Source organism: Carassius gibelio, chromosome A4 (assembly GCF_023724105.1).
Source record: "Carassius gibelio isolate Cgi1373 ecotype wild population from Czech Republic chromosome A4, carGib1.2-hapl.c, whole genome shotgun sequence".
Taxonomy (NCBI): domain Eukaryota; kingdom Metazoa; phylum Chordata; class Actinopteri; order Cypriniformes; family Cyprinidae; genus Carassius; species Carassius gibelio.
The window spans coordinates 855,688-881,959 of record NC_068374.1 but is presented as its reverse complement, the minus strand read 5'-3'; the positions used below and the strand labels follow the sequence as shown (position 1 = coordinate 881,959).

Sequence of the window (26,272 nt, the reverse complement as noted above, 5' to 3'; positions counted from 1 at the left end):
CTGGTCAGGAGTGGGGTTACCGAAACATGACTCTATTTGAGAAAGTTAAAATGAGGAGAAACATTTCCAATTTATAAACTAGTAAAATTATAATCCTCGCATAACAAGGATTAACCATTGTACGCACAAACATATTTAAAATACATATTATTAAGGACTTACATAAAGAGCATAAAGAAAAGTTTGTTTGTGCTAATACACTACTTTCTTTTCCTATTGGTCTCTGGAATTGCCAGTCTGCTTTAAACAAAACCGATTTCATTACTTCTATTATTAGTCATTCAAAGCTTAATCTCATGGCCCTAACAGAGACCTGGATCAAACCAGAGGACACTGCTACCCCTGCATCACTCTCCAATAATTTCTCATTTTCCCACTCCCCCCGTTAGACTGGAAGAGGTGGAGGTACTGGTCTGCTCATGTCTAATGATTGGAAATTTAATCCTTTACCATTTTTGGGTATCAACAGCTCCTTTGAATCTAATTCAGTTACTGTTACCTACCCTTTTAAAATAATTTTTTTTGTTGTCTATCGACCCCCAGGACCACTGGGCAACTTTTTGGATGAATTAGATGTGTTGCTCTCAACCTTTTCTGAGGATGGTACTCCCCTAGTTATGTTTGGAGATTTCAACATTCATCGAGATAAACCTCTGTTTGCCGATTTCCACACTCTGTTTGCCTCTTTTGATCTCAACCGAGTGTCAACTACTGCTACTCACAAATCAGGCAACCAACTGGACCTTATTTATACACGAAACTGCTCTACTGATCATGTTCTGGTTACTCCACTGCACATGTCGGATCACTTCCTCCTCACTCTTAACCTCAACATGATCCCTGACACATCACTTACCCCTCCACATGTCATCTTTCGACGTAACCTACGCACACTTTCACCCTCCCGGCTATCTGCAATGGTTTCTTCTTCACTTCCTTCCCCTAAACTGTTTGCCTCTTTGGATGCTAACAGTGCTACTGATACTTTCTGCTCCACTCTTACATCTTGTTCAGACACTGTTTGCCCCTTATCTTCCAGGCCAGCCCGTAACACCCCTTCTGCCCCTTGGTTATCTGATGTTCTACGCGAACACCGTTCTAAGCTTAGAGCTTCTGAAAGGGTGTGGCGCAAGTCCAAAAATACTGCTGACCTTATTGTGTATCAGTCACTCCTATCTTCTTTCTCTGCTAATGTCTCCTCTGCTAAAATGACATACTACAGCCGCGTTTCCACCGCAGGAACTTTACCCAGGAACTAGGGACTTTGGCCTGGTACTTGGTGTGTTTCCACCACAGGAACCAGGAACTTAATAAAGTTCTGGGTAAAAAAATGCCCCTCAGAAAGTCCCTGCTGGCGAGGTGGTACTTTTTCAAAGTTCCGGAACTTTCGGGGGCGGGACTTTGGTGCTAAACATGCTGATTGGTTGAGTTCACGCAGCATTGGTTGAGTTCAACCACCATTTATTCGAATCAACATTTTCAAAATATTACTGTTATTGTGTCATGAAATGTAATTTTAAAATTATTTCAGGAGAGAATGTAGTTGTTTAAAACTCAAATCTGTGGTTTATTTATAAAGACAGTGCCTATTTAAAAATGTGTTTCACCGATCTCAGAGACGGTAAGCTCCACTCGATCAGCGGGAGCTCAGTCCTCATGTATCCGCAGAGAGCAGCCTCATCTCGGATAGATCTTCTGATATGTGCCGCTGGCTCTGATGTCTCTTCAGTGGTTAAACATAAAATATAATTCAGCTGCGGGGTAAATCTAACAGGTTTTCTTTGGTCTGTATTCAATTTATCTATATGTTAAAATGAAAATAAAAAAGGCAAGTCTATATAATATTTTGTTTCATTGCAATGGCTGTATATAACATTACACATATCCCTGAACTAAGTACATTTCTGCAGCTGTTATTATGTTTAAATGAAAACGAAAGGAGGCAGTGGTATTTTATATCCTATTTAGTTTTATTGTAAATATACTGATGGGAAAATAACAGTAGCCAAAGCAATCTGAGTTCACGCAGCATTGGTTGAGTTCAAACACCATTTATTTGGATCATTTTCAAATATTACTGTTATTGTGTCATGAAATGTAATTTTAAAAGTATTTCAGGCGAGAATGTAGTTGTTTAAAACTCAAATCTATGGTTTATTTATAAAGACAGCGCCTATTTAAAAATGTATTTCGCCGATCTCGTAGACTGTGAGCTCCACTCGATCAGCGGAAGCTCAGTCCTCATGTATCCGCAGAGAGCAGCCTCATCTCGGACAGATCTTCTGATATGTGCCGCTGGCTCTTATGTCTCTTTAGTGGTTAAACATAACATAATTCAGCTGCGGGGTAAATCTAACAGGTTTTCTTTGGTCTGTATTCAATTTATCTATATGTTAAAATGAAAATAAAATATTATAATATAATATTATAAATATAATATTTTGTTTCATTGTAATGGCTGCATATACACATATCCCTGAACTAAGTAGATTTCTGCAGCTGTTATTATGCTTAAATGAAACCAAAGGAGGCAGTGGTATTTTATATCCCATTTCGTTTTATTGTAAATATACAGAGAGGAAAATTACAGGATTCGCGTAGTTGCTGACATCACACTCCCCAGTCGAATGCACGAAGTCAGATATAACTACCGATGATGCACGTCCAAAATCAGCGTACCTTTTTTTTTTTTTTTTTTTTTTTTAAATCATTGGTACTTTGTATTGAGAAATGCGCAGACCTACGTCACCAGTCTATTTGCCTAATCTACCCTGTACTTTACACCGTGGTGGAAACGCAGAAAGCAACGGGTCTGGGGGGAAAAAAGTTCCTGGGAAAAAAAGTTCCTGGTACAAATGTTCCGGGTAATTTCGGTGGAAACGCGGCATACCATAACAAATTTAACAATTCATCTAACTCTCGCATGCTTTTTAAAACATTTTCCTCTCTTCTTTGTCCTCCTCCTCCCCCTCCTGCTTCATCTCTAATAGCTGACGACTTTGCAACGTTTTTCATTAATAAAATTAATTTTTACACGGTTAATCACCAGATCCTCCTATCAACCCTACTGGCAAATGGCATCTCAGGAACCACTCTTCAATGGTTTGAGTCTTACCTATCAGATAGGTCCTTCAAAGTATCTTGGAGAGGTGAGGTGTCCAAGTCTCAACATCTAACTACTGGGGTGCCTCAGGGCTCAGTTCTTGGACCACTTCTCTTCTCTGTTTACATGGCATCATTAGGTTCTGTCATTCAAAAACATGACTTTTCATACCACTGCTATGCTGATGACACTCAACTCTACCTCTCATTCCATCCTGATGATCTGACGGTAGCTATTCGCATCTCAGCTTGTCTAACAGACATTTCTTCCTGGATGATGGACCATCACCTTCAACTAAACCTTGGCAAGACAGAACTGCTTGTGATTCCAGCAAACCCATCATTCTATCACAATTTCACCATCAAGTTAGGCACATCAGCCATAACTCCTTCAAAAACAGCTAGAAGCCTTGGAGTTATGATTGATGATCAGCTGACTTTCTCATGCCACATTGCTAAAACTGTCCGATCCTGCAGATTTGCTTTATTCAACATCAAGAAGATCAAGCCCTTTCTTTCGGAACATGCTGCACAGCTCCTTGTTCAAGCTCTTGTTCTGTCCAGGCTGGACTATTGCAATGCTCTCTTGGCAGGTCTTCCAGCCAATTCTATCAAACCTTTACAATTAATTCAGAACGCGGCAGCAAGATTAATTTTTAATGAGCCAAAAAGAATACGTCACATCTCTGTTTATCAATTTGCACTGGCTTCCAATAGCTGCTCGCATAAAATTCAAGGCATTGATGTTTGCCTACAAAACTACCACTGGCTCTGCACCCATTTACCTAAATTTGTTACTTCAGACTCATGTCTCTAGAAGCTTGCGTTCTGCAAGTGAACGTCGCTTGATTGTGCCATCCTAAAGAAGCACAAAGTCACTTTTACGGACTTTTAAATTAAATGTTCCCTTCTGGTGGAATGAACTCCCCAACTCAATCCGAGCAGCTGAGTCCTTAGCCATCTTCAAGAATCGACTTAAAACCCATCTCTTCCATCTTTATTTGACCCTCTAACTTTAACACTCACTATTCTACTTCTATTCTTTAAAAAATCTAACTACCTTTCTAATCTTTTTGTATTCCATTTTCTTTTAATGTATTATGCAATTGTATATGTATGTGTGTGTGTGTGTGTGTGTGTGTAAAGACCTCTAACTGGCTTGCTCTATTCTTTTCTTTTTCTTTTTTTATTCTATCTGTTTTCTTATTATTTATTATATTTAAAATCCCATGCTACGTGTACTGTGTTAACCTAACTGAGACTTGTTATAGCACTTATATATCATTGCTCTTTTTGTTGTTTTTGATTGCTTCCACTGTCTTCATCTGTAAGTCGCTTTGGATAAAAGCGTCTGCTAAATGAATAAATGTAAATGTAATTGTAAATGTAAAAAAAAAAAAAAAAAAGATTACTCGGTTGTCAAAATAATCATTAGATTAATTGATTACCAAAAGAATCATTAGTTACAGGCCTAGATTAGTTAAAATATTTCTAAATACAACTGCATAGTTTTACTTTTTATAATAAAAAGGCAAACATTTTATAGAAAACTTCTTAAAAACAGTATTAAAATATCGTCACATTCTAGTGAAACAAGTATCTGTATTAGGGTGCTTTCACATCTATAGTTCGGTTCATTTGGTCCGAACCAAGGGCAAACAATTATACCGTAGCATTTTTCAGCTTTTTTGGTTCCTTTTCACACCACACTGATTGCTTTGGTCCGTACCAGTTGAAACTAACCAAAATGCTGTCACATGACAACATCCACATCACTCATTGGCCATGACAAAATAATAATTGGCCTCATAGAAATTTGGTCTGATGACCATTAGCATGTCAGAGTTAAGAAGAATTAATGCACGCCTCCGCTTGAAGTCACCGTTTGCAGTGCATTAGAATGTTGTTTTCACTCTGCATCTGCGCTTCATTATTGAAATGTATTGTTTGCATATTGTGGTGTATACAAACAATGTAATAGATTATGGCCAGGGACAAAACCAGCCCACGCAGTTTTCTTTCCATAGTTGTGTTGTCTCTGTGTTGTTTGCTGTCTTTTCCTCTTATGTTGGAATTTTCCCTCACGTAAATTGACCATTTGAAAACCAGTTTAGGAAATACGTCATGGCAAATGAGTGATGTGGATGTTGCCATGTGACTGCATTTTAGTTCGTTTCAACTGGTACGGAACAAAAGCCATCAGTGTGGTGTGAAAAGGAACCAAAAAAGCTGAAAAATGCTACATTATGTAATTGTTTGCCCTTGGTTTGGACCAAATGAACCAAACTTGAGATGTGAAAGCACCCTTAAAGCACCCTTTGTCTCATCTCATTAGCTAAGTGTATTGTCATACAACTAGTGTCGTTAAGCGGAGTTATAGCTCATGATTTTCCAAGTACAGCTTTCTTTCTGCAGGTCAATCATATATTCAAGAAAAAGAAAATCAGTTTGAATAAAGAAAGCAATAACTTTGCCATAGTATCCTTTCAAATGTTAAAGTTGTCACAGTCATTGCATCCTTTGCATGTGTTGCCCCGCCCCCGGAAAAACCTTCAGGCACAGGATTTTTTTTTTTTTTTTTTTTTGCTTTAACCCCTGTTATTATCTTTTGTGCTCTAGAAAGGATCTATAGAAATAAAGTACTTACTATATACCAGTAGACAGGACTGCTTTGTAACTTACACCTGGAGCCAGTTGCATTAAATACTTAAACTAGTATTACATGTTAGTCATCTAATTTATATCTTTAAAAAATGGTCATACATATCCAAGTCAGTTATATTAAAACTTACATTGGTCTAATTTGAAAAAGTAAACGTAAGACTGTTCATCCTTTATCTAACTGTTAGTTGTCCACACTAGTACTTAAAACAAAGGTTTAACTTGGTAGTTGTATCTATGACTGGGCCCCTCTGTGTAATGAAGAAACCGACTAATATGAAAATGCTGGGTGAGCCATGCCATGAGTAAAGATGTGAATTTAACATTTAAACGATTAATTTAGCTCTACTTCAGGCTATGCCTAGTTGTTTATGTTTATGATCTTGTCTTTTAGTTTAACTTTTTTCTTTTTTTTAACAATATTGAATAAAAACAGTAATTATTTTGATGAATTGAAACACATTCAACTATATGTGACAGGAAATTATCATACATTGCAAAATGATTTTGGTTATACCTCCCTGACCCTATACATTGGTTTTTAAGAAAATTATCAGTGATGTAATGTCTTCTGGTGAACTGGATGCAGGATAATATATGTTAATGTGTTTTTGTGTGTCTGTTTGTAGGTGTTTGTTTTGTCCACTCATCCGTATGGCTGCAGGGTGATCCAGCGTATATTGGAGCACTGTACCCAGGAGCAGACCCTGCCCATCCTGGAAGAACTCCACCAGCACTCTGAGCAGCTGGGACAGGTATGACTTCCTGAATGTCTTGTGGCAATTCTAAGAATCTCTGATGTCTGTAGTTAGTTTCTTATTGTGTGGCCTCTTTTCATTAAAAAAAAAAAAAATCCTAGTAGAAAATGTCAATTTAAATAATGAACTGTTGCAAAGACCGAGCTTCATTTACCATTTATTTTTCTATATAAGCATACACTAGATAGAATTTGATTGGTGTGCTTATAACTATTGCACTTGCATCTATTGCAGCATCTAGTGCAAGTCACAGTATTCTAAACGGAAAAAAAAATGCAGCGTTTAAGTTAATGCATCTCATTCTTGCAATTGTTGTTGCAATGTTGTATTATTATTATTATTTATTTTTATTATTATTATTATTAATGTTGTAAAGAGCTGAGAATTTGAAAGAGCTGAGAAATTGAAAGAACAGAAATGTAGGTAACATTTATCATATTAGTCATTTTTATTTATCATCATGTGTGCTAAATGTTTTAATTTCTCATTAAATTCATATAAATTCTCATAACTAGCATTTCCAAAGTGTGTATTGTTTATGTGCTTTCAAATAAACTAAATGATAAACTATTAACATTGTTGTAATGGACACTGATACTTTTAGATGATGTGAATGAAACTTCATAATGTTTCACTTGATTATACATTTAGTCAGGAATTATAGTCATCAAAAAATCATCAAATATATATGGACTTATGTTTAAGATCTCTACTGGACAAAGCTCTTCATTCTTTTTTTTTCTGAGGAAATACAAAACTCAAATCCTGAGGTAATCATCAGCGCAAAGCAAACAGTAAAAAAAAAAAAAAAAAACTTGAATGGTCTTGTTGCTTTGTTTTCTGTGGTATGGGCATAAACACACTGCACACTTCACGTGGAACATTATAATCACAATAGCGCGTTCAGTGCATGGTCACATTAGATATAATGAAAGAAAACGTGAATGACGGACATTGCGTTGTGTTCATATGGATTACTTTATCTCAAAAGTAGACATGTCAAGCTTTCTATAGATATATCTGTCATGTCTCTTTGAGTATTCACCGAGTTAGTTTACATTTTAATGACAGGTTTCTAAATGATCACCGCAGACCAAGGCTACAGACAGCGCACCTTGTTTTTATTTACTTTATAAATGCACAAAATGTTGTTGTTATTATGTGTATAAATAAAAGTAGACCCTTTACAGATTTGATTGATGTATTGCTCTTATCTGTGCAATCAAAACTGAAAGTGTAATTTAAGTTGTCTTAAATTTAAAGATTGAAAAACCAGAATTGCGATATGGCTGAATGTGAGGATTAAACTTCAAAAGGCTATGATTTCATTGAATAAACGAGCACTGCAGCTTCAATATCCGGTGCTGCACTGCTTTGTGTTCTGCCATTAAAGGGGTCATTCACCCAAAAATCTAAATTATGTCATTAATAACTTACCCTCATATAATCGGACACATCTGACAGAAACGGTTCTTGACTCGTGAACATTATCTGACTCGGCTCTGTGTTCATCTTCAGTTCTCTCTTCACAGCAGTTCAGTCAGTGTACTGTTTGAGTACATGAATTACTCCGCGATATTGGTTTGTTTGAACTCAGAGGGAGTGTCAGCCCCATTAAAAAAAAAAGTTAACAGCTTAAGTCAATTGTGGATTAATGCGTAGTGGAGATGTGAACAGTTTAAAACGATTCAGTTTGACTTGGTGAACTGGTTCAAAAAGATCCGGTTACGTTGATTAGTTTGCGAACCGGATATGAAAAACTGCTTTGTTTTGAACTCTCTCACAACAGACATGGAAGAGAAGACAATGCTGAATAAAGTCATAGTTTTTGCTATTTTTGGACCAAAATGTCTTTTCGATGCTTCAAAAAAAAATTCTAACTGACCCTCTGATGTCACATGGACTACTTTGATGATGTTTTTCTTACCTTTCTGGACATGGACAGTATACCGTACACACAGTTTCAGTGGAGGGACTGAGAGCTGTCTGACTAAATCTAAGATATCTTAAACTGTGTTCCGAAGATAAATGGAGGTCTTACTGGTTTGAACAGACATGAGGGTGAGTTATTAATGAGATAATTTAGATTTTTGGGTGAACTATCCCTTTAACAGGGAAACAATATATTTCTACCAAACGCTCCACCTACTGGCACAGAATGAATGAGCATTTTCAATAAAAAAATTTTGTTCAGTTCAGACCAATGCAAAAATCGACCCATGTTTTTACCCTGCAAACACACAGAGATTTAAATGTAAATTGGTGGATCGATAAGAAGATAATGCATTATAAATATCTAAACCTAGGGTTGTGTAATATGTATTGTCTGTAATATTGTAATTAGCTATAGAGTATAAAGGGAACAAAAATATTTTTTTTTCTCCAAAAGCAAGCATGATTACAAATGTGATATTTATTTTTATACAACAGTTAATTAAACAAGTAGTTAATATTTGAGACTTATGTATATATTTTGTCAATATTGCACACACCTAATTTATTTAATTAATGGATATAATTATTGATAATTGTTTAAATATAATAGTTTTGACTAATGCTTTTTGATCCATTTTCTTAAAAATGGTTTAAATGCTGGAATGTAAAGTATATTTTATAAAACTTTGTTTTTGTGAAAACTTTTCTAAACTGTAAATGCTTTTTACAGTAATTTTACAGTTTAATATGGTACTCGTATGGAAATTAAAAATTAATTTTGTGTAGGTCTTAAAGGTTTTAAAGTCTTAAATTTGAGCTTAAAAATCCTGCAGAAACCCTGAAAAACATTCCGTGTGAATGGGCCCTAAGGATGCATCCAAACATATGACTGATTAGATATGGTCTTCATGGCAAATAACATTTACTCATGAGACTCGACTAATGCTGAGTTAATTTCAGTGAAATGTTAGCATATTGCTGAGCTAACACAACTCTGTTCTCAACGACCCTGCAAAATTGGACAGTTGTGATTTCTTATTGAAACTAGAAGTTGGGGAGATTTTTTTTTTTTTTTAATTGCCAATAGATTTTACTATCATTGTTTACTAGGGCTTGCCCAAATACTTGAACAATCTTCTTTCTAATAAAGGAAGGAATGTCTGCCTGTTTTAGTGTTGCACGGTGCACTGATACTTCAAAAGTATCGCGATTCTTGGAAATTAAAAACGTCACGATACCTAAATTTATTAGTATCGATACTTCAAAGAATGACTGCGTTCTAGATTTGTAAGAGACGTATTTCATGTTGGTGTGTGCAACACACGCTTCCATTGCCTCCTTATGTACGTCTGTGTTTTTTCTCCTCAAGCAAGCAAAAAAGCACTACTGCCTGCATTAGTGGCTTTACTAAACTGATTTGGCTATACTAAAATGTGTGCATAATCGCATTAAATAGTTTAAATAAGTTGTTCGGATGAACAAAGCACAAGGTTTTCTTGCATAATTAACATTTTAATAGTTTGGTCAGACAGTTCATATATAATATTCACATTAATCGGGGATTAAACGTGTTATTTTTATATTTCATATTTTGTTCAAATGTTTAATATATCTGCTGTTCATATGTTCATTTATTAGTGTATTATTAGTTATGATTAGAATGTTGTCCTGGTTTTAAAATAAAGCACATCAATGATATTTGAGAAAATATTTTCCCTTTACAGGAAAAGTATCGAAAAAGTATTGAAATCGCAATTCTTGACTAGTTATCGGTATCGAAACAATAATTTTGGTATCGTGACAACACTAGTCTGTTTGCATTTTTATTATGTTGAGAATCGTTCATCCAGTCGACTTTGTACATGGTGGTTGAGTTGTTGCAGAACCAAGGGAGTGCAGTGCCGCATTTTGGTTCATATTGACATGCTACACGTTCAGAATTAATCAACTTTTAATAAGCTACAGAAAAAGAAAAAAAAAAACTCCCATCACGCGGGCAGGGCTTATATGCTCCGAGAACAGACACCTTGCACTAGCAATACAAGACACACCGGTCCGTTAAGAACAATACTTTTAATATAAACACATTATTAGGCAGTTTGTCTATTTTTATGGGTGCCGTATTAGTAAATTAAGTGCACATTTTTAAAATGTCTAAAAATACTGATTAACATGGCAGATAAAAGCAACTTGTTTTTTTTTTTTTTTTTTTTTACCCCAACAATATAGCCTTCTATAGGCGTATTACCAAAGACTATAGAATAGAGACTTTGGTACTACTTACAGAACTTGATATGCTGTTGTGGCAGGCCAATTTCAATTAGCATATTTGGCACACTGCCTTTGTCTTGTCCTCATGCAATTTAAAGTGCTCCCATACAGCTAAGGTCTTCCAGTTGAACTCAATCATGGCATTCACTTGCGGGCGATTCATAAGCCGCTTTTCCAGTATTGGGTCAAACGGTTCTCTTTGCTTAACCGTTTTATTCCATGCCAGTCAGCATGGATAAGTTTAATTTTCCACTGTGGTGCTGACAACTGAACTCTCTGGAATGTAATTAGGGCTGTAGCTATCGAATATTTTAGTAATCGAGTATTCTACCAAAAATAATCCATCGATTAATCGAGTAATCGGATAAAATGTGTTTTTGCTTAATTAAAGTGCAATATTAATTATGCAAGAGAAAATAAGTCTCCTCCTGGGTCTCTTAAAATTAACAACTAAGTTTCCTTTTTTAGAAAAAATATTTTTTATTTTTGAAATGCATAGAATGCAATGCATACACCAAAATAAACATTTAATTATTACCCATTGTTTCTCTGTCTGTACTTGTACTGTGAACAATGACAATAAAATTGACAGATGAATTAAGTGCATTTAAGTGCCATTCAGTTGGGGTTTTAAATAAAGCATTTTCTGAGATGCACATTAAACGCATAAAACATTAATTAAATTAATCTTTGAATTATTGAAAATTACTTTTCGGTAAACAAAGGGTTACTATAAAAAAATAAAACACGAAAGAAATGTTGTGTGATTTAAACCTTAAATTTGTTTATTTTTTTTGTAAAAAACACGCACGCTTCAGTGTGTGCAAATAAACTGGAGACGTGCTTCTGCTCTGCGCATTAACAGAGACACACAGAAAATGCAGGATTCATATTTAAATAGACTGTTCCGGCTTAATATTTACAGATATTAGTCCATATCGTGATTTGATGTAAGTGCAATGACCTATTTTTTATTAATTCATTACAAATTTGACAAATTCCGTGCCATTCCACGTTAAACTGTGAATTCCATTTTTATGACTGGATTCTGTGATTCCCTCCGCGTTTTCTGCATCAATGAACTCATAGGGCCCTAGTTGTGGTATTGCCAGCTCTATCTTGCAATGGACACACGCCACGACGTTCTCTTTACGTTTGCCCTCAAATCAAAACACTGCTCACTCGGACGCACCGCTGGTGGCTCCTTCTGCTTTGTGGGTGACGTAAACGCGTTGTCGCATTACAAAAATAATTGCGAAAGAACCTAACTTGAGATTTAAAATAAATTAAAAGAGACTTTGAAAATTTTGTTTCTACAATATTTAGTAGTAGCTTATGGTGGTGACTGTCAGTTTGTGCATGTATGAAAGGATAAAAAAAAAAAAAAAAAAATACAAGATGTAATCAGCTAGACGATGAACATTACTAATATTATTAATAATTGTTATATAATGCAGTCACACTTAACATTTACATTTACATTTAATCATTTAGCAGACGCTTTTATCCAAAGCGACTTACAAATGAGAACAATAGAAGCAGTCAGGTCAACAAGAGAACAACAACAGAATACAAGTGCCATGACAAGTCTCAGTTAGTCTAGTATAGAACGCATAGCCAGGTGTATAAAATTTTTTTTTTTTTTTTTTTAATTAAATGAAAGACAAGAAAAGGAAAAGTACTGTGTTAGTAGGTTAAGTGCAGGCGAAAAAGATGAGTCTTTAGATGTTTCTTGAAAATGAGTAAAGACTCCGCTGTACGAATTGAGATTGGGAGGTCATTCCACCAGCTGGGCACAGTCCAGGAAAAGGTCCGTGAGAGTGATTTTGAATTTCTTTGGGATGGCACCACAAGGCGTTGTTCACTTGCAGAGCGCAAGCTTCTGGAGGGCACATAGGATTTAACCAGTGAGTTTAGGTAAGTTGGTGCCGTGCCAGTGGTTGTCTTGTAGGCAAGCATCAGTACCTTGAATTTGATGCGAGCAGCTACTGGTAGCCAGTGTAACCTGATGAGGAGGGGAGTAACATGAGCTTTTTTTGGCTCATTGAAGACAACCCTCGCTGCTGCATTCTGGATCATTTGCAGAGGCTTGACAGTACATGCAGGAAGGCCCGCCAGGAGAGCATTACAATAGTCCAGTCTGGAGAGAACAAGAGCTTGGACAAGAAGTTGGGTTGCTTGCTCTGACAGGAAGGGTCTAATCTTCCTAATGTTGTATAAGGCAAACCTGCAGGACCGGGTCGTTGTAGCAATGTGGTCAGTGAAGCTTAATTGATGATCCATCACAACTCCTAGGTTTCTGGCTGTCCTCGAAGGAGTTATGGTTGACGAGCCCAGCTGTATAGAGAAGTTGTGATGAATCAATGGGTTAGCTGGAATCACCAGTAGTTCAGTCTTTGTAAGGTTAAGCTGAAGGTGATGGTCATTCATCCAGCTAGAAATGTCACTCAGACAGGCTGAAATGCGAGCAGCTACCGTCGGGTCATCAGGCTGGAATGAGAAGTAGAGTTGGGTGTCATCGGCATAGCAGTGATAAGAAAAGCCATGCTTCTGAATGACAGATCCTAAAGATGTCATGTAGATGGAGAAGAGAAGTGGTCCAAGTACTGAGCCCTGAGGAACCCCAGTAGCAAGGTGGTGTGACTTAGAAACCTCACCCCTCCAAGACACACTGAAGGATCTGTCAGAGAGGTAGGACTTAACCCACAGGAGAGCAGTTCCAGAGATCCCCATCTTTCTGAGGGTGGACAGGAGAATCTGGTGATTAACAGTGTCAAAAGCAGCAGACAGGTCCAGTAAGATGAGTACCGAGGATTTTGAAACTGCTCTTGCTAGTCGCAGGGCTTCAGTAACCGAGAGCAGAGCAGTCTCAGTTGAGTGGCCACTTTTGAAGCCAGATTGGTTGCGGTCCAGGAGGTTGTTTTGTCCAAGGAACATAGAAAGCTGGTTGAACACAGCCCGCTCAAGTGTCTTTGCAATGAATGGAAGAAGGGATACCGGTCTGTAGTTTTCAAGAAGCGCTGGATTTAGAGATGGTTTCTTGAGCAGTGGGCTTACCCGAGCCTGCTTGAATGCTAAGGGAAATGTTCCAGATTGTAGAGAGGAGTTGATAATGTGAGTAAGTGAAGGTATGACTGAAGAAGAGATCGCTTGAAGGAGGTGAGTGGGGATAGGATCAAGTGGACAAGTAGTAGGATGATTGGACAGGAGAATTTTGGAGACGTCCATCTCTGAGAGTGGGGAGAAGGAGGATAAAGAGTGTGCATCAGTCATTGTGAAGTCTTCCACAGTCTGTGGTGTGGAGAATTGTTCACTGATGGATCTCGTCTTATTTGTGAAGAAAGTTGCAAAGTCTTCCGCTGTAAGAGTCGATGGAGGAGGTGGAGGCGGCGGATTAAGAAGACAAGAGAAAGTCTTGAATAGTGTCCGAGCGTCACAGCAGCTGTTAATTTTGTTGTGGTAGTAGGATGTTTTAGCTGTTAATACCTTTGCAGAGAAGGAAGAGAGAAGTGATTGATACACACTGAGATCCATAGAGTTTTTTGATTTCTGCCATTTCCTCTCTGCAGCCCTGAGTTTAGAGCGATGTTCACGGAGAACCTCGGACAGCCAGGGGGCAGATGGGGCAGTGCGTGCTGGTCTAGACAACAGTGGGCAAAAGTTGTCCAAGCAAGATGTTAAAGTGGAGCAAAGAGTGTCCGTAGCACTGTTCATGTCCAGAGCAGAAAACTGAGAGAATGGTGGAAGAGAGGATGAAACCACAGCAGATAGGCGAGATGGAGAGAGTGAGCGTAGGTTCCGTCGAAAGGTGACCTGCGTTGGAGTGTGTGCCACTTCAGGAGTAAGTGCTAGGTTAGCAGTAATGAGGAAGTGATCAGAGGTGTGCAGTGGAGCAACTGAAGAGGTGTCCACAGAGCAACCACGCGTGTAGATGAGGTCAAGTTGGTTGCCCGATTTGTGAGTCGCTGTAGTGGACATTAGCTTGAGATCAAATGAGGTGAGCAGAGTTTTGAAGTCAGCAGCCTGGGGTTTATCTAAGTGGATGTTGAAGTCGCCAAGCAGTACCAGAGGAGTACCATCTTCAGGAAAGTTTGATAGCAGCACATCCAACTCCTCCAAGAAGTTTCCCAGTTGACCTGGAGGACGATAAATGACCACAAAGTGGATTTTAACAGGGTGGGTTACAGTAATGGCATGTGATTCAAATGAACCAGTACCTGTAGGTGAAGGCTGAAGTTCAAATTTCCATTCTTTGGATATAAGGAGACCCGTACCTCCACCCCTCCCAGTGGTACGAGGAGTGTGGGAACAAGTGAAATTAGTAGAGAGGGCTGCAGGGGTGGCAGTATCTTCAGGTTTGATCCAAGTCTCTGTCAGTGCCATGAGGTTGAGACCGGAATGGGTAGCAATAGAGGAAATGAAGTCTGCTTTGTTAACTGCAGACTGGCAGTTCCAGAGACCAACTGGAATAGAGAGCATAGTAGTAGAGGTCAGAGGGACATGGCGTAGGTTTGTCAGACAGGCCTTCCTGCGACGTACATAGCGTGCTCTCCGAGTGTTAGTAGTGATAGTAGAGATCTGAAAGCACATAGTGACTACAAGTGTAAGATATATTTGAGAAAAAAACTATACAAAGAGTGCAAAAAAAGAGAAAAGCAATACTCAGGTGCCCTGTCGGTGTACTTGCTCGGTGGAGTCGCGCAGGTAGAGTCGATTGTCTTTACACTCATCGGTCTTCACACGAGGAGGGTTCACACGAGGGTTGCCGCGACCGCTGCCGCGGTGAAACCTAGTGCTTTGTATTAGCCTGATTACCTGTGATTGAAGTCAGCTGGACACGCCTCACTATTTAGCAGATCGAAACCAGGCAGTCCCGCGATAGGCAAACGCAAAACCAAGCGCCACTTTCAGCACGTATTAACCACGGTAAGACACACACAATTTAAACCAAAACAAAAACTTTCCTAGCAATGATGATCACACACTAGTCTGATGAGAAAACAAGACAAGACACTCACAAGCTGCTGTCCTTCTATGTTGCTCGACTGTTTCTTCTGACAAGTGCTTTCCAAACAGCTAATTAAGTACTTTCACTGGCTTTGGCCACGCCTCACTATTTAGCAGATCGAAACCAGGCAGTCCCGCGATAGGCAAACGCAAAACCAAGCGCCACTTTCAGCACGTATTAACCACGGTAAGACACACACAATTTAAACCAAAACAAAAACTTTCCTAGCAATGATGATCACACACTAGTCTGATGAGAAAACAAGACAAAACACTCACAAGCTGCTGTCCTTCTATGTTGCTCGACTGTTTCTTCTGACAAGTGCTTTCCAAACAGCTAATTAAGTACTTTCACTGGCTTTGGCCACGCCTCACTATTTAGCAGATCGAAACCAGGCAGTCCCGCGATAGGCAAACGCAAAACCAAGCGCCACTTTCAGCACGTATTAACCACGGTAAGACACACACAATTTAAACCAAAACAAAAACTTTCCTAGCAATGATGATCACACACTAGTCTGATGAGAAAACAAGACAAAACACTCACAAGCTGCTGTCCTTCTATGTTGCTCGACTGCTGTCCTTCTATGTTGCTCGACTGTATCAATATTTGTTAGTTCTGTTGTTGATTCAGGGTTAGCATCATCTGAGGTCCTCTGAATGGTCAGCATCATCTCTTCTCAGGTGTTCTGGATCCAGACTGGAGCTTTTGTAAATCCTAGTTACCACGGGATGTAAATCCTGTGGCAAAAACATAGAAACAAAATGGAGACATCATTAGCATAGCTGGTGATCCAACAAACCAAAATTAGTTTAACCCAAGCTAATGAATAAAAAATAATAGAAAAAAAGGCACAAATCTTGACGTGAAAAAAAAATAAAATAAACAAAGCGACGACGGGTATAATATCAATAAGCGCCTAGAGCCACTTTTCCATCGCTGGAACTTTACTTAGGAACTAGGGACTTTGGGCTGGTACTCGTGTGTTTCCACCGCAGGAACCAGGAACTAAATGAAGTTCTGGCAAAAAAAATGCCCCCAGAAAGTCCCTGCTGCCGAGGTAGTACTTTTTCAAAGTTCCGGAAATTTTGGGGATGAGACTTGGGCGCTAAACATGCTGATTGGTTGAGTCCACGCAGCATTGTGATTTCAACCACCATTTATTCAGATCGTTTCCAAAATATTACTGTTATTGTGTAATGAAATGTAATTTTAAAAGTATTTCAGGTGGGAATGTATTTGTTTAAAAGTCAAATCTATGGTTTATTTATAAAGACAGCACCTATTTAAAAATATTTTGTCGATTTCGGAGACTGTCAGCTCCACGCGATCAACGGGAGCTCATTGCTCATGTATCCGCCGAGAGCAGTCTCACCTCGGCTAGTCCTTCTAATACGTGCTGCTGGCTCTGTCTCTTTAGTGGTTAAACATTAAATTGAGGCTTGTAATATTGTAATGTAATATTTTGTTTCATTGTAATGGTTGTATATATACATTTCCCTGAACGAAGTACATTTCTGCAGCTATTATTTTTTAAATGAAAATGAAAGGAGTTTGGCGTGACTTGCCTGGAATGCTACAAAGTCATGAGTCATGGTTTGAAGTTGTGACTTATGGACTCAAAAAACCTGCCTGGAATGTAGCATAGCATAAGCACGGTTGTCTAACCCAGAGGTCTGTTCCTCAATGCCATGCCATACCAGGCTCACATAGAAATACAACTAACCGTATCTGACAGTCCTTAGAACTGTTCGGCCCAGTAGTAAAAAACAAAGCAAAACAACGGATATATTCAAGCGTGAATGAAGACCATTTCGCGGGTGTTAAAAAAAGCAAAAATAATTCAAATCTCAAAATTGAAAATCGAATGCCAACCCACTGAATGAATATTTGATTATTCTGATCCAGCCCTATTTTTATTATTATTATTTTTTTTACAACTAGAGTGGTTGGTATTTAGGAGGAAGGGACATTATAATTATGTAGTAAGTTTAATTTATAGGACACGGAGACAATATTTTGTGAGATTTTATTTTTAAATGTGTATATCTGCTTAAATGTATAATGAGTGAAATAGAAGATAGTTTTGTGATTGCCTTATTTATACATTATTAAATACATGCAGTGCTTCCATGTAGTTTAAATCAAGTAACTTAACTTGCTGCCTGGTTTTAGTATTTTAGTAGTTTGTGCCTATGATGTCTAAAATGTTACCCTATTATAGTAAGAAAAAAATGATCCATCGTTGTATCGCGATTCTCTCTCCAATGATTCTGAGCTTCGTTTTTAACCAGAAGCATGATGACACTAAGTTTGATTATAGAAACAACCGTATTCCACTTGCTTTCAATTCCTCATGCACATACACCACTCAAACCTTCTGTACAATAATCTTTCATAAAGTTTGTAAAGGTTGAAGTGAATTAAAAGGGCATTCTTGGGCATCATTGCACGGGATGTGCTGTGAGACATACGCTTTGTTTGATGTAACACTTAGAGTGTGCGGTTTCGCCCATCATTATTTTCCTTACAAGCACTCTACAAAATCATAATTTGTGGTTTGGAATGCAGTGGACTTGTATATTTAAAATATGAACCTAACTAACAAGGTTGCTTCAGATTTCAAATGCCGACACGTACTTTGTTTGTGAAGACAGCTTGCGCGTGCGGTTTCAAGTGCTCTGTCTAAGGGTTTCATGCATTTGGGTCTCAGATTGTTGGAAAATTGGAAAAACCATATTACTACTTGTATTTCAAAAGAGATACGTACATGAATGCAGTTTAAATAGATCTCCCGCTGTCTATGATGTCATAGTAAAAAAAAAAGTAAAGATTAAGAAAAATCACACTCAGTTCTTGAATCGAAAACGTCCAGATAATCTTAAATACTAAAAGCACTCTTTGTTATTTGTAATATGTTTCTCTACTCCTCTCTATTATTTGCTACTTGCTTGCATGTTTTGAAACCATATTAGTATAAAAATCTTAACTGTTTCAATTTTTTTTTTTTTTTTTTTATTATTATTTTGAAAAGTACTTATGTAAGAATTTTCAGATTCTCAAGTAGGTAAACTAACTCATTAATAATGGCGGTAAAAGTAGATCTCGATCTGGAATCGGATAATGACTCCCAGGATCGGATCGTGAGGTGACTAAAGATTCCCACCCCTACCCTATTAGGCAGCTCAAGCCATTAGGACTGTGTGTGTGTAATGCATTATTATTATAATTATTAATATTTTATTAATTGCAGTATAATTATGTTTTGAGTTTGGGAACTTTATAGAAAAAAACACTTCATTGTTCCTTCTGTGTGAATGGAAAAGAGGCCATGCAATGAGATGAGCTTAGGGTTGTAGTACATTGTGGGATAGGGTGGAGCCGATTGCATGATGTTTTCTGCATGAATTGTTAATTTTACACCTTTTTGCCTTCTTTGAAGTAGCATTCAATTGCTTTGAAGGATGTTCTTATTTCCAGTTAGATGTGCTGATGGATTTTTATGATGCAAAAGATTACCTACCCCTTGCCCCCCTCACTTATTTTATCTAGAAGTATCAAGGCGTTTCATTGGAGATGACCCCCAAAACATATTATACAGTGTCCAGCGATGCACTGTTCAAGGTCAGAGTCATGTCCCTTCCTCCCACTCACAAGAACCTCCTGGCGTCTCCTCGTCTACCTCCTAACCAGCCTGTGTTTAACACCTTGTTGCTTCTCCAGTTGCTATTTACATAGCAGGGTTCTTTTCACTCACACTTTAACTTAACACGACTTTATTCCTTAATGGCTGCCACATCTCTACTTTCTGCCTAAAACCCAATCCTAATATAATATAGACCTTATTAGTTTAGACAACAATTAATATGACGCAAGCAAGCCTTTGAGATATAGGAGTATATAGTGTTGACTACCAGACTGCCAACATTCTGGTATTGTGACATTACCAGTAAAATGTCAAGATATTGTTACTAATACCAATTTACTATACTATATCATAGTACTGTTATGTAGTAACTTTGCAATTTACTTATCAACTTTTTTTTAACCCATTTGTAAATGATGTTATGTATTTTTACATCAGGTCTGCACTTTCAGTAGATATCTTGCATGTTGACACATTAAAGCCTGATTCATAATGTTCTGTCAATTAAAAACTAAATGCTTAGTTTAGTCCTGACATATTCAGCAAACTGCACATTTAAACCTCACAGCCTTGTTTGTTGTCACCCAAACTAAATAGGAACATTTCTCTTAATAAGGTCTTTCTCTCTTTTAATTATTGTTTTTAATAACTTTGTAATTCAGTGTTTCTGGCGCTTTCAATAATTTTCTGTTTCTTCTCCACCCAGAAAACCTCAGACCACCAACTTGATTCATGATGTGCATCCATAATATTTTACCTAATCTTGTGCAAATAAGTCTACCTAAAACAATAAAGTAGTGAATGTTCCTTCAAATTTGAGGGAAAGATAGGATAGACAAAGGGTATAGACACAGCTTCTGACATTGTTGTGTGCGTTTTTGCCACCTTCCAAATGAATGTTGGTCTGTCTGCATTTGAGTGGGTGTTGTGTGGTTTCTTGTAGGGTTATTTGCCAAATACCAATTATTAGGATCAATCATTGCTTAGATAAAGTGGAAGTATTAATATATCAATGGACATGGGTTGCTATTTTTTTAATTACCCCATTGAGGGCCTGAGGGTATGTGGTTAAAGTAGCCATGCTCAGCCTTGTACTAGTATTACATATCTTGTTCTGTTTGAAATTTATTTATTTGTGAGCTGTTACAGTAATATTTTGTATTTCTCTCTCCCTCCCACTGTCGTTTGCCTGTTTCCACCTTGCAGGATCAGTATGGTAACTACGTCATCCAGCATGTTTTAGAGCATGGACGTCCAGAAGACAAGAGCAAGATAGTGGCGGAGGTCAGAGGGAAGGTTCTGGCTCTGAGTCAGCATAAATTTGCAAGGTCTGTTAATCTAAGAAAATTATATTCTATAGATGAAACATTATGATTTCATATCATGATTATAGTGACCAAAAACATTTTAAAATGCTTCAACGTGGCTTAATGTACTAAGACCAAATTTGAAGGACCAAATTCAATTTGCACCTTATTAATAAAGCATACTATGTACAGAAAAGCAGTAGAGCCCAGAATTTGCATGGAATGCGCAAAGATTCACATTGAGCATCTTTTTGTTATACCACTGTCTTTGTCCATTTAGCCACATTAAGCGTTTTAATTATAACGATTTTGCCCATATATGGCTATTATACATCTTATTGATGTTGCAGAGTGTGGTCTTTTATTATCACCATCTTACTGCGTAAAGTCACATTAAGCCCAAATTTTCTTTATGGAGGTTTATATTTGGGAGAAAATCCTTCATTTTCGTCTTTCAACTTGGAATATTTTATTCTGTGTGTTATAATGAAGGCTTTGTGAAACTGATCAACTTTCCCAGTTCATTTAGATTTGACAGGGTTCCCACGCTTCTTGAAAGTACTTGAATATCAGACACATGGATTCAATGCCTGGAAAGTACTTGAAAACAAATAAGTCATTGAAAGTGCAACTGACCCGATCAGCATATTTGTGTTTGCACTCAGGGGAGCTTCAAAGGTTTCTAACTTCCAACGTGTTTTTGCAGCGTTATGTATCACAGACATACAGTTGCAATCAAAATTATTAAAACCCCTTGACCTGCAAGACATTTTGCTGTGGAGATAATTTTATGAAATCAATTCAACAAAGGCATCAGTAAAGTATTAGAGAGAGTTTGTTAATACACTTTTGATTGATTCTGAGAATGGAACTTGGATGAATCATGACAAAATTCGAATTGGCTCTAAACATTCATGTTCAAAATTATTCAACCCCCTTTGTGCAGAATCTTTTTTCTTTAAAATCACAAATAAATGCTGTCTGTAAATGTTTAGAAGCTTCTGTCACCTCTCTACTACAGTCTTGGCCCATTCCTCGGCTGAAAAAGCTTCCTGATCACTGATAATCTTTGGTTTTCACATTGCCACTGCTATCTTCAGATTCAACCAGATATTTGCAGTGAGAATTAAGCCTGGAGACTGAACAGGTCACTCAAGTACATTCTATGACTGATCCCTGAACCAAGCAGTAGTACATTTGGATGTGTACTTTGGGATGACTGTCCTGTAGGAAAGTCCAGCTGATCATCAGCTTCAGTCTTTGCACCAAAGGCATCACAATTCTTGTCAAAATGGCCTGATACTTCAAAGAATCCATGATGTCCTTCATACAGTCATGATTTCCACTTCCTTCTACAGTAAAGAAACCCCATAACCGGACTGATCCACCTCCAATGTTGAGGATGGAGATGGTGCTCTTCTTATGAGCTCAACCTTTTTTGCAGCAGACATACCGCTGATCCGTGGGTCCAAAAATTCCAGTTTGGTCTCATTACACAATAAAAGATTATTGCAGAGCTCCACATGTCTACACAAATGAATTTTATCAAGTTCAAGTTGGCCTTTTGTTCTTCTTGATCAAGAGTGGTATTCTGCAAGATGTCTCAACATGAAGGTCATACTTGTCTAGTGTTCTTCTTACACACGGCATTGAAATGGTTTTCTTCCTTTCATCGGGTCATCTTGCAAGTCTTTGGCTGTACCTTGCAGGTTTTTCTCTGTTGCTCTGATTAAACATTTTATGATATTGTGCTTTTTCTTCAACACCCTCAAAGGTTTTCTGGTAAACCACTTTAAGCTAAGGAATAAGGCTGAGAGCTGTGTCTCTAGAAACTTTCAATGTCTTGGAAATCTTCATACAGCCTTAGCCTTTTTAAAGTAATACAATATTTATTCTCTTTAGCTTTTTTGAGATCTCGGTTGACAATTTTTGCTACTAAACTTCAACACATGCATGGGCTAACTGTATGTATGTGTAACAGCTCAAGATAATTCTGTTTTCAATAGTTTCTGAAGGTTTAATTGTGTTTTGAGACTGTTTTATTCCCCACCATGCAAATAAGTGATTTAAAAACAGCAACGTTGAATAGGGGTTGAATAATTGAGAGCAGTATTATAAAAAAAAAAAAAAATCATATAACTCAAAAATATTAAACTTTTAATATGCCAGTGAACTGTTATAGATGCATTTTATTTATTTATTTTTAATCCTGGATCTTCAGAAAAGCTTGTATTTGTAAAGTACTGCAGTCTCTGAGGGGTTGAGTAATTTTGATTGCAACCGTATCTATTGATTCCTTGAACCCGATGTTACCGTATTTTTCGGACTATACGTCGCACCTGAGTATAAGTCGCATCAGTCCAAAAATACGTCATGATGAGGAAAAAAACATACAAGTCGCACTGGACTATAAGTTGCATTTATTTAGAACCGAGCACCAAGAGAAAACAGTACGCCCTCTCGCGGCTGTAGACGGTAATGTTTTCTCCTGGTTCATGTCTCTTAGTTCATTTCTCTCGGTTCATGTCAAATTTATTTTGATAAATAAGTCACACCTGACTATAAGTTGCAGGAACAGCCAAACTATGAAAAAAAAGTGTGACTTATAGTCTGGAAACTACGGTAATCAGAATCCACTCACTGCTCAAGTTTTGTTCAGTGCTTAGTTTTGCGAGCTCACAAATACTCTCATTATAACCAAGTCTAAACGGTATAAATAAGAGATTCATTGTGCAGTGTAGGGAGCTTCGTCAGTTATAATTGAACTTTGTGAGATTGCGATGAACTAAGCTGGGGTGCGTTTCCCAAAACCATAGTTGCTAACCTGTTAGCAACTTAGTTGGTTGGCAATGGGAAATTGCATTACAACCAACAGAGTTGCTAACTTAGCAACTATGGTTTTGGGAAACACACCCCTGAATGACAGCTTTTTATGACAGATTTTGCAAATGTGATATTGGCTTAATACAACAGTTCATTATACAATAAATTAATATTAATTGAATTGCATTGTCTGACTATAAAACTATTGCCTGATTTTCCTCTCTTTCATCAACAAAAATAGTTTTTAAACAAAGTCAGAGCTGAGCCGTTGTGCATCTCTAAATCTCTAAGCAGTGTTTCGTTTATGAATAAACAGGGTTTTTTTTTTTTTTTTTTTTAACTAATCTAATTAAGTTACCCATTCATGAAGTCAGTCACTTGATTTATTCCTGAATAAAACAGTCATTCGAAAGAATCTATTAAATGAATGATTCAGTGATATACTCAATGATTTGCCACCACTTACTGGCAGTTTTACTTAAATTTTTAAAGGATCTTTTCTGTTATTTAATTAGTTTAATATTTCTTTATTCAAAATTTTATTTTTAAAACAGTAACCTCAAAATTAATTTACGAATTTAATTGCATTCATGCCATCTCTGAGCCTCATTTAAATGTCTGATAATACACCTCCAAGCGACTTTTGTTTTCTGCATTTCTGTAGTACAATTTTTTTTTAAATAATTAAATATAACTTAAATATGAATTTGACACACAAGATGACTGTAATGATAAAAACTTCCTATTCATCCGGGAGGAGGAGGCGGGAACCGGCGCACAATCAAATAACATTTTAATATTCAAAATAAACACAAAACAGCGCACCAGCCCCTCGCAGACGACTGGTGCGCGCAAATAAAAACCAAAACATAAAATGTGGCCAAGGCCTGGTCCTCTCTCGTCCTTCACTATAGTCGCTCCAGTTTTATATCCTTCCATCTCCTACGTGGGACTCGATACCGGCGGTGGGGCGCAGGTGCAGCTCATCTCCAATCACTACACCTGGCCTCACTCCTCGTGCGTCATCACTTCTACACAGCATTAGATCTGGCTTTTGTTCACACAATGCTCATCCCGGGTTGAACCCGTCAATGTTATTAGGTCCCCGACCCGGGTTCAATGCCGGAATCAATCCCCGGACGTGGTTGCTTTCACATAGAAGGCGACCCTGCAATGTTCCGGCCAAACACGGTTTGGAAAATGGATTCATGATGTACTCGCTTATTATATACATTTTTCTACATTTTGAACACAAACAAAGTTACGGACCGCAGCTCTGATTGGTTGTTTATTACCGGTAGCGGATGAATTTCTGCAAATGGCAATAGGACCACTGAGAGGAGCCAGAGGAGCTTGATTTTTTTTCACAGATTATCTGTCTCATATTCTACTGTCAGGACATAATGACAGGTTTAACAAATATGTAAATATTTTTACAAAAGTAACCTACTGCAGTTTTAAGTGTAAGTGAAATGTTAAGTATCGTATTTTCATTTTCTAAGAAAACCCACCCAATCGCTACTCAAAACTATCCCAATCGCGTTACATATATATCATGGTATTGAAGGCGCTTCAACCAGCAGACATGAAAAACAACCCGCAGCAACAGTGTTAAAGTAGCCCAATTCCATGGGAAAACCGCGGACTTTGCTGTATGACTCATTAATGGTTTCATTAATGTATTTTACAACAGTAGAAAGCAATGTGTAACATTTTACCAGACTTAGTCCTACACTTATTCACTTATTTGTTCCTCTCTAAATAATGTTATTTCGACAATTTTTTTTTATAAATTTGCTGCTAAATTATCCACTTACCAAGTTTATGATGGTATTTTTGGCATAGATTATTATACAGTTCCAATCAAAATTACTCAACCCCCTAGAGACTGCAGTACTTTACAAATACAAGCTTTTCTGAAGATCCAGGATAAAATACAAATTTTATCTATAACAGTTCACTGGCATATTAAAAGTGATTGTGAAGTGACATTCAGCCAAGTATGGTGACCCATACTCAGAATTTGTGCTCTGCATTTAACCCATCCGAAATGCACACACACAGAGCAGTGAACACAAACACACACACTGTGAGCACCAGAGATGTATAAAGTACTAGAGAACCATACTTGAGTAAAAGTACAAGTGCTCTATCAAAAAAGTGACTTGAGTAGAAGTAGAAGTGCTCTTTAAGCACCACACTTAAGTAGAAGTACTAAAGTATTCAACATTTTTTGTACTTAAGTATTGCAAGTAGTCTATTTTAAAATTTACTACTCAAGTACTGAAAGTAAAAGTAGAAGTATTGTGTTATGTAGCTATTAAAGAAAATAGTCAAAAGTTTGAACATATTGTTTTTACTATTTCAAATGATTAACCTAAAGGACAATCACAATTCCTTTCACTGTAACTTCTTGTAAACAAAAAACGGTTACTAGGGTTAGTTAGCCCAATTTGCAAAATGATGTCATTGATAACTTACCCTTATGTTGTTTCAAACCTGTAAGACATCAGAGGGTCATTTAGAATTTTTTGAAGCATCGAAAATACATTTTGGTCAAAAAATAGCAAAAGCTACGACTTTATTCAGCATTGTCTTCTCTTCCGTGTCTGTTGTAAGACAGTTAAAAACAAAGCAGTTTGTGATATCTGGTTCGCGAACGAATCATTCGATGTAACCGGATCTTTTTGAAACAGTTCACCAAATCGAACTGAATCGTTTTAAACAGTTCGCGTCTCCAATACGCATTAATCCACAGATG

The 26,272-nt window shown here is 37.4% G+C and overlaps 1 long non-coding RNA gene across 1 annotated transcript; it reads left to right on the top strand.

The window, feature by feature from the left end:
* Window positions 1-6,371: 6,371 nt before the first annotated feature.
* On the top strand, window positions 6,372-23,158 carry LOC127966709 (uncharacterized). Its single transcript, XR_008155675.1, has 3 exons — window positions 6,372-6,518; window positions 19,288-19,359; window positions 20,588-23,158. It is a non-coding gene; the product is annotated as an uncharacterized LOC127966709 (long non-coding RNA).
* Window positions 23,159-26,272: the final 3,114 nt, after the last annotated feature.